We start from the raw sequence: 10,424 nt of genomic DNA, 5'->3' as shown, positions 1-10,424 counted from the left end.
GCACAGTGGTAGCACATAGATAAAAAATTCATCCATATATATGTAGCATCTCATCTGGTTCTACTTTCCCAACTCATACTCATACTGGTAGCATATCTGAATATGTTGCATTTCTTTCTAAAATATGAACTTAGCAGCATAAGTGAATATGAGTAGAGAGGAACAACAAATCTCAGGAGACAGTAGCCAAGAAGAAAGCTGGAAATATAGCTCATGGCCCCAGCTGTCTATAACATGTCAGTACACAAATATGGGTAATAAAGTGAGCTTGAGATCCTAATGCAAAGAAGCAAATTTGACCTCACTGATTTAACTGAGACTTTGTGATATACTACTCATGGCTGCAATGTGGCTTTTGAAGGGGAAATATCTAATGCAAAAAGAACAGAAAAACAAAATGTGTTGCAGTACCAGTGAATATTAAGATACTTATGTGAAAAAAAATCCAGGAATTGGGGGTGGGTGGGAAGGGAGAGAATAAAATAATATTTAGGTAATGATCAATGATTCATGGAAGCAAAATCATCAGCAACCAATGAATAGATCTAATTCGTAGTATACTAGGGATAAAAGTCTTTAAACATGCCATTGATTTACCTTGTAGCAGAACTGGAGGTGAGCTAAATTGCAGACTTCAAAATTATTGCTGTTAGAGTACATGTCCTTTTGGAAAAAGCTTAATATGATCTGGCCAGGGTGCTGAAGTTAGAATACCCCAAACAAGAGTTGTGAAGTGGGACTTCAATTTTAAATGCTAGGTACCTTTCAAAGAGGGGCATAAGAAGAATACAGATATTTAATTACAGTGCCCTTCGAAGCCATAAATGTCCTTTAACTGAAGTTTGGCAACAGCTTCAAAGCATTCACACAGTTAGTAGTGTCCGTTTTTTAGCACCAACCTGACAATGGTTTTTGTTTACATTACTGTAGTCATGTATATTGTTTTCTAGGTTCTGCTTGCTTCAGTCTAGGTAAGTTCATAAGAATCTTCCCATATTCCTCTGAATTCCAGGTGGTGCAGTGGATGGAGTACTAGACACAGAGTCTGGGAATCCTGAGTTCGAGTCCTGCCTGAGACAGTAGCAGTGTGACCCTGGACAAGTTAGCCTCTGTTTGTGTAAGTTTCCTCATATGTAAAATGGGGGTAATAATAGTATTTTATTCCCAGAGTTGTCATAAGGATAAAATGAGCAAATATTTGTAGAGTCTTGTAAGCCTTAAAGTACTGTATAAATGCTAGCTATTTTATTATGATGATTAATTCTTCATATCATTGCTTCTCATAGCACAGTAATATTCCATTGCATTCATGTACCACAACTTATTTAACCAGTCTCCCAATTGATAAAGTGAATTTTTGACATAAATATTCTCCCAGTGATTATATTTGACCATAAATTTTAGAACATGATGATTTCAGAAGAAATAAATTACAGATGACCTACAGGGCAATGGAAAGATGCATAGGGGGTGTCAGCAAGCTTCAGCATATTACCAGTAATGACTTAGATGCAACAAATGAAGTAAAAGACATCATCAAAGACATATATATATACACATATATGTATATATATATGTGTGTATGTATATATATATGACCAGGAAAGGAGATGAGTGGGTCATGGAACAAAAACGAGGGATAACATAGACCAAGTATATTGTGTTACTATTAAGAAAATAGTAAAAAAAAAATTCAGAGGAAGACCTTTAGCATAACGGACAGTTCCTCCATGGTGTGTGTGTGTGTGTGTGTGTGTGTGTGTGTGTGTGTGTGTGTGTGAATATACAGAAAAAAAAACTAAGGAAATAAATTGCAAACAAGAAGGCAGGGTCATCTTTTCCTGGTAGAAAGAGCACTCTGTAGATTGAGTCAAGTTTTGAGATATATGGCATCAACAACCAATTAATAAGTATATATTAAGTATCTACAGTGGAAAGAACACTGGCTCTGGAGTCAGGGGACTTGAGTTCAACACCTACCTCATTTGTGTACTACTTCTATGACCTTGGGTAAGTCATTTAACCTTCTTGGGCTTCAGTTTCCTCATATGTGAAGTGAGAGAGTTGGATTAAATAGCCTCTGGAGTCTTTTCCAACTCAAGAACTATGATCCTCTACTATGTTCCAGGCATTGTGCTAGAAGCAAATGATACAAATACAGAAAAAGGAGACAGATTGTATCATTGATGAGATTTTTCTGCTCTCTGTTTCTTTAAAATAAAATGAATAAATTTTAAGGTAAAGCATTTCAGCTAAATTCCTTACATCTCTAGGTCAAATTAAATTCGGTAATCTCAAAATACATGGGAAAGGACAAGCCTTTGGCAAAGTGTGAAATTTTACATATCAAACTATTTTTTTTGCTCTCAGGGAATGAATAGTAGCATTTCAATAACCCCAAGACAACCAGTGGGTGGGACTTGGGGGAATAAAAAGGGAACCTTTCTGGTGTCCTTCAAATATATGTATTCTTTGGTTCAACAAATATTTATTGAACACCTGTAGTTAATATGTTGCCCAGCTCATGAGGCCCAACCAATATATACTCCTGGCCTTTCTTAAGTGGTGGTGCACCTCTGTCCTGCCTCCTATCTGCCTTTCCCTTCAAACCAAAGAAATCGTGACCAAATTTCCCAAGCAGTGCACCTTGGGTGGCAGGAGCTTTTGGCTGCTGCCGGGAAACGGAGTAGAGGCAATGAGGAAAAAAAAAAGGTGCTGCAGGCTGGGAAAAATAGGAAGTTGGTTCATTTTGAAGGGTAGGGGATTTTTTTTCTTTTATGAGCGATAAGAGTGTTTTTGTTAGTTTAAAGGGGGCAGGGCCTTCCATGGTATTATATAACCAGACCTTGTTTGTGAATGGATGCAAACTCTGAGGCCTGGGAAAGTGCTGGCACTAAGTGAAACTGAAGTGTTTTTAACTCTGAGGAAAATCCCTTAAGTCTCTTGATTATTGCTATAGCAGTAATGACTGAGGAAGGAACAAACATTAAGGATCATTGTACTTTGCCTGTGGAGATCAGAGTGACACTATGTAGGTCAGAAGAATGTGGCTGTGTCTTTAAAAGTTCTGCCAGTGTTGACTCCTCTCCTTCCCTCCCCTCTCCTGTCCTACCCTGTTCTCTTCATCGCCCTTGCTTTCTTTTTCCTAGAAGGAAATTAGAGAGAAATGTTTGTCTACTCAGCTCTTTCAGCAATCTATTTAGCATGCCAAGTGCTTTGGGGCAAAAGCTCAGACATGGGATTCTGGACACAAGGAGGTGCTTGAGTGGTGTCTTCTGTAGACTTTGATTAAGGACTTCTTGTAAAAGGGCAATAAAGAGAGACCAAAATAAACAAGTCTACTTTATAGCCATGCAAATAAGGCCCAGATCAACTTATGGAGATGGAAAAAAATTATCTTTGATGACCTCCCACTTCTCTCTTCTTGCAGATTCCTGCTTGATCCCCTGCTTTTCTGTGACTACTTTCCTATGGCAACTTTCCCTGGCAAGTACCTCAGATTCTAAACTTATCCTTTCCTCTGATACCTCATTACCCTAAGGACTTCATCATACTGATAATAGCTGAGATACACACACACACACTATATATCATATGTCTGTTTGTCTACCTATCTGTCTATCTATCTATCTATCTATCTATCTATCTATCTATCTCCTATCTATCCATCATCTATCTATCTATCTGTCTATCTATCTATCTATACATCCATCCACCCACCCATCCATCCATCCATCTATCTATCTATCTCCAATCTATCTATCCATCATCTATCTATCTATACATCCATCCACCCACCTATCCATCCATCCATCTATCTATCTATCCATCATCTATCTATCTATCTATCTATCTATCTATCTATCTATCTATACATCCATCCATCCATCCATCTATCTATCTATCTATCTATCTATCTATCTATCTATCTATCTATCTATCTATCTATCTATACATCCATCCATCCATCCATCCATCCATCCATCTATCTATCTATCTATCCATCCACCTATATCTCAGCTAGGTGGTGCAGTAGATAGAGTGCCAGGAGTCAGGAAGATGAGTCTTCCTGAGTTCAAATCTGGCCTCAGACACTTACTAACTGTGTAACCCTGAGCAAGTCACTTAATCCTGTTTACCCTGTTTGTCTCAGTTTCCTCATGTGTAAAATGAGCTGGAGAAGGAAATGGCAATTCATTCCAGTATCGTTGGGATACCTCAAATGGGAACATGAAGAGTTGGACATGATCAAAAATGACAAAACAACAACAGCAACAAGTACATACAAATATACAAACGTACACACATATACATATGTACATGTATATATACACAAATATATATGTATATATATATATATATATAATATATATAAATCTTTAAGTGCTTAGCACTAAGTTAGGGAAGTCAAGAGGTAAAGATGAGAGAGAGATTTCCAGGCATGTGGGATAGCCAGTAAAATGTCCAGGGTTGGGAGTGATACGTTCAAGGAAAAGCAAGGGGGCCAGTATCACTAGATTGCAGGGTGCATGGAAGAGGGGGATGGAGTAAGATGTAACAAGACTGGAAAGGTGGGAGGGCTACAAAAATGAACAAAGTTTTATACTTTATCCCAGAGGCAATAGGCAGTCATTGGAATTTATTGACTAGAGGGTTTAATATGGTCAGACTTTAGGAAGATCATTTTGATAGCCAAGTGGATGAACTAGAGTGGGGAGACTTAAGGTGGGTGGCCCAATCAAAGGGCTATTGTAGTGCTCCAGGTATGAAGTGGTGAGGGTCTGGAACAGGTTGGAGGCAGTGTCAGAGAAATGAAGGGTACATAAATGAGATGTTACAAAGGTGGACTCAATACGACTTGGTAACAGATTAGATATGTAGAGTGAGAGAAGTGAAGAATCAAGGATGACACCTGGATAGAGAGCCTAAGCAACTGAGAAGATGATAACTCAACAGAAGTAGGAAAGTTAAGAGGAGGGGGGAAAGCTTTGGGGAAAAGATAATGAGTTCAGTTTTGGATATGTCGAGTTTAAGTTATCTATGGGACATTCAGTTCAAGATGTCTAATAGACAATTGGTGATGTGAGACTAGAGGTCAGGACAGAGGTTAGGGCTGGATAAGTAGATCTGAAAATCACTGGCATAGAGATGACCATTGAATCCCTGGGAACAGATGATATAACCCACTGAAATAGTGTAGGCGAAGAAAAGAGGGTGGATAATGGAGCCTTGAGGAACACACATGGTTAATGTCTATGACTTAGATGAAGATACAGCAGTGGATGCTGAGGGTGTTGAAACTTGTAGGAAGGAAACCAGAGGATAGCTTTATCACAGAGCATATCACAATTAACACCATAGTAGATCATTCAAAAGAACAAATCCCCAATAGTAGAAATTGAGGTATTTCAGCATGGAAGGTGGGCAAGGGCCAGAGAAGGGGTGATTTAGGGGGGCTTGTTTTTCTAGTACCCTTCAATTTTTAGATTACCTGATTCACCTGCAAATAAGGCCAGCCCTGTCCATTAAAGATATTTTTAAAGATAGGATCATAACATAATATCACAGATCACCAACACTAACCACATTAAGAGGAACTTATGGAGTGCTAGTCCTCCTGATGCCAATCTCTTCCTCTACCAAGGTATTTCTATTCACAGCTGTAATTCAGGCAAACAAAAGACTCCACGAAACATTGTCTATCACATTTGTTATTTGAGATACATCAGAATCTGGCTCTGGCAAATACATTATGTACAGGCAAGTGGGTGGGGGCAAATCAGGACACTGATGTAAATTATACTTCTGCTCAGAAGTTGTTTAAATATTTAGAAATGGGATACTAAGCTTCAGGCCATATTGCTTTCTTCCTCTATTGACTTCAGTGCTAACTATGTCCATCAAAAATCTCAAATCTAGAGGCTATCAGCCACACAAAAATGTGTATAACCCTCCAAAGGTTTATTAGAGAGTGTATTATACTGGAGGTGTGGTAGCTTTGTGTATGCTAGGTTTTGCAGCTACTCCAGCTTTTAGGCCCTTGGAAATGGGGAACTCCCTTTGGGTCTCAGTCCAACTGTAGGCTTTTATGAGGGTTTATCAGGTAGCAGTGCCATAATTGGAAGTGTACTTGGTGTGATAATTGCTATGTAGAACTTTCATTGATTCTGACCCCACTCTTCTCTCCAGACTAAGGTACAGGGGAGGATGTTCCCTAGGGTATTTGGGAGAAATAGTTTATATTTCTCTTCTTGCTCTATCATCGTAGTAAAAATCCCTTTTAAAAGCTAATTAAGGTTAATTGGTTAAAAGGAACTGGGGTGCCTAATAGTGGGGAATGGGGGAGGAGGGGGGAAACACATTCAGAAAAGGGGCTTGAGAAAGCATTAGAGAAAGACACCTTAACCTCTCCAGTTCTAGTTCTAGGGCCCAGAAGGGATAACATAGCTGGCCTCTGGGAAAGTGAGAGTGGAATATTTGCTACATTGACATTAGATGATATAAACAGATTTGGTTAGTCATATAGTAAGCTTGCATGGTTATGTTGGATGATGGGAATTTGGAAGTACTGATTCTATTTCTTCTGCAGCCATCATAGAATCAAGAAATTTTTGAGTTGGAAGTGACTTGGAAATAAAATGTAAGCTCTCTGATGATAAGGATCATTTTGTTTTTAATCTGTGTTACCCCAGAAACTAGCTTAGTACCTCACACATAGTAGATCCCTAATAAATGATTGGTGAATTAAATTGAATTAAATTAATTGGTTCAGTTCCCTCATTTTAAAGAGAAAGTTGAGGCCAAGGTAGATTTCAACACTGACTCAAGGTCATACAGTTACTTAAAGCAAAAACTCAAACTGGAATTCAGACTTCATGTTTTCAACCAAGTTGTTCTCCACCATAGCATTCTACATGTCTCATCATAGTGTAGAGGAAAAAGTTCTGGACTTGAAGTTAAGAGACCTGGGTTCATATCCCAACACTACCATTTATTCAACGATCACAGGCAAGCCATTTAACCTCTCTCAGCCTCAGTTTCTGCATCTATAAAATGCATATATGGAAATTCTCTTTATTCCTATCACAACATTGATATGATGAAAGCCCTTTGTAAACTCCAAAGTCCTTTGTAAATATGAGCAATTATTATGAACTTGACAAATGTAACAACATCAAAGGAAGGCCTTGAAAACATTAAGTAGATTCTCTATTGAGAATTGTTGTCAACCCTCTCTTTCCCGTCATTCAATAGATTCTAGTGTCTCCCTAACGTCTCTAGTATCAAATATAAAATCTTCTGTTTAGCATTCAAAGCTCCTCCTTTCCAGTCTTCTTACTTCTTTTTCCTTCCTGTGTCCTCTGCCATACATTGACACTGGCCTCTTTGCAGTTCCCCAAAAAAGACTGCAGTCTGTTTGTATATTCACTGGTTGCTCTCCATGTCTGGAATACTCTCCCTCCACATCTCTGTATCCTTATTTTTCTGACTGCCTTCAAGTCCCAGATAAAACCCCATTTTTCATCCTGATCCCTCTTAATGCCAGTGTTTTCACTCTATCGATTATATCATTTATCCTGTATGTAACTTGTTTGCACATAGTTGTTTTCACATCTCCTCCATTAGAATATTAGCTTTTTGAGAACAGGTACCATCTTTTGCACAGACACACCCCCTTTTTGTATCTGCATCACTTTGCACAGCGCCTGGAATATAGTAGATACTTAATAAATGCTTACTGTCCGATATAAGAACATGGACAAGAACTGCACAAGATGAGATGATGATCAAAGAAACATGGAATTTGAGAGTTGGCAGGGACCTTAGCCAAGTAGTCCAACTCATATATAAATGGAACCTCCACTATCAAATGAGATAATATTTATAAAGCATGTAGCATAGTGCCTGGCATTATAGTAGGTGCTCAATAAAAGCTTGTTTCCACCCCCACTCCCAAACACACACTATAACATACCCAACAAGTGGTGATCTAGCCTGTGCTTTAAAACCACCAATGGAAGTTGCAACCATCAATAAACAAACACTTATTAAACTCATGCTACATTTCAGGTATTGTCGTGGAAACTAGAGATACAAACATCAAAAGTAAGATGGTCTCTGCTCTTGAGGAACTCATATTTTACTTGTGAATACTCCCATTTACAAGATCATGGCTCAGTTGAATTATTGAAATATATAACAAGATGTAACCAATTGGACAAACATTAAAGACCAAATTCAGACTCATTATGAAGGAAATTCCGTGCTACATTCACTTTTAAAAATAATTTCATGTAAAAACAATTTTTAACATTTATTTTATTTTAAGTTTTGAGTTCTAAATTCTATCCTTTCCTCATTCCCCTCCCACTTTCCCTGAGATGGTAAGTAGTCCAATATAGGTTATATATATGCAATCATATAAAACATATTTCCGTATTTGTTATTTTGTGGAAGAAAGCTCAAACAGAAAAATGAAAGGAGGAAATAAAGTGAAAAATAGTATGGTTCAGTCTGTATTCAGAAACCATCAGTTCTTTCTCTGGAGGTAGATAGCATTTTTCATCATGAGTCCTTTGGGATTGTCTTGGATCATTGTATTGCTGAGAATAGCTAAGTCATTCACAATTCTTCATCTTGTAATATTGCTGTTACTGTGCACAATGTTCTCCTGGTTCTGCTCACTTCACTCAGCATCAGTTCATGTAAGTCTTTCCAGGTTTTTCTGCAGTCCCACCTGCTCATCATTTCTTATAGCACAATAATATTCCATCACATTCACATACCACAACTTGTTCAGCCATTCCCCAGTTGATGGGCATCCCCTCAATTTCCAATTCTTGACCACCACAAAAAGAGCTGATATAAATACTTTTGTACAAACAGGTCCTTTCCCCTCCCTCCTCTTTTTAAAATCTCTTTGGGGTGCTCACAGCATAGCTCTCCAGTGCTAGGGCCAACTCTCGCTCTCAAGCCCCAGACGAAAGAGAAGGGGGTTGTAGAAGAAGTTCTCAGGAACATGTCTCATACCAAGCAAACTGCCTGTAAATCCACTGGTGGTAAAGCCCCTTGCTACCAAAGTCATTCGCAAGAGTGCACGCTCTACTGGAGGGGTCAAGAAACCTTATTGCTACAGGCTGAGTCCTGTAGCTTTCAGGGAAATCAGACATTATCAGAAGTCCACAGAACTTCTGATTCATAAACTCCTCTTCCAGCGTCTGGTGAGTGAAATTGCTCAATATTTCCAAACAGATCTGCACTTCCAGAGTGCAGCAATTGGTGCTTTTCAGGAGGCAAATGAAGCCTATCTGGTTGGCTTGTTTGAGGACACCAACCTATACATGTCATACGTGTCAAAGATATCCAGCTAGCGCTCCGCATGTGTGGACAATGTGCCTAAACTCCACTATGATGGGAAACATTCTTCATTCTCAAACAGAAAAAAATCTCTTCTTTCTATTATTGGTGGTTCTGAGTGTTAGATCATTTTTCCCATGAGGTCAAAAGGTATCTAAGTATATGATTACAAATGGAAAAATAGGGGACAGAATCAGGTATTGGCAAGTTTTTTCCATTTTCATTTGTGTGTGAATTTTGAATATAAATGCAAGGACATAAAGCATTAATGCAGTCAAAAAAAGTTTCCCTGGACAAGTTTCAATGATTCAACTTTGTACCAATTATAAAAAAAAACCTGTGAAGTTTTTCTGGACAATGCCAGCATTTGGATTTTTTTAAAAAGTAAATTTCTTATTGATGGCAACTAAATGGTGTTTGTAGCACTTTTATCATATGGTAGATTCCATCCTTTTACTATACTTTTCTGAGTTGTCCTACATGCAAGTACATGTTTTTAATGGTGTCTGTCTTCTATGCTGTTCCTGTAAGTTTGCTATTGAAATACATTAAACTAAAAAAAAATAAAATGTCTTTGAGATACAGACCTAGTAGTGGTATTGCTGGATCAAAGGATATGCACACTTTTATAGGCCTTTGGGCACTACATTCACTTTTAAGAGTTCTGTCCTGGTAAGGTAATATAGGAATAAAGGAGATTAGCCCACAGATTTCAGTGAGCAAACAACTATTCTGACCTGGATTTCTCTGCTTAGTTCTTGTTCCCACATTTTCAACTACCTCAGATCAAACCTCAGCATGGCTTTTTTCTGACTGGCTTTTGCTTTTTGTTAGCCATTTTCATTCATCTTCCACCCCACTTTCTTATTTCCCTGATATGTGGGATATTCTATCACCTTTTCAGACCATGCATTATTGAACTCTGTCTTGACCCTCACTATCTGGTTCCCTCCTTCTAGCCCAGGAGCTCTTTATCTGGGATCCACAGGCCCTCAAGGGGTTTGTGGATAGCTTTCAGTGGATCTAGGAACTTGGATGTGAAATCTTTATTTTCACTAACCTCTAAC

At 38.4% G+C, this 10,424-nt stretch overlaps 1 pseudogene; it reads left to right on the top strand.

Moving 5' to 3' along the window:
- The first annotated feature begins 9,010 nt into the window (after window positions 1-9,010).
- On the top strand, window positions 9,011-9,400 carry LOC118828629 (annotated as a pseudogene).
- Window positions 9,401-10,424: the final 1,024 nt, after the last annotated feature.

This window comes from Trichosurus vulpecula, chromosome 8 (assembly GCF_011100635.1).
Source record: "Trichosurus vulpecula isolate mTriVul1 chromosome 8, mTriVul1.pri, whole genome shotgun sequence".
In the NCBI taxonomy this organism is placed as follows: domain Eukaryota; kingdom Metazoa; phylum Chordata; class Mammalia; order Diprotodontia; family Phalangeridae; genus Trichosurus; species Trichosurus vulpecula.
The sequence above is the reverse complement of the archived record's forward strand: the minus strand, read 5'-3'. Positions and strand labels throughout refer to the sequence as shown.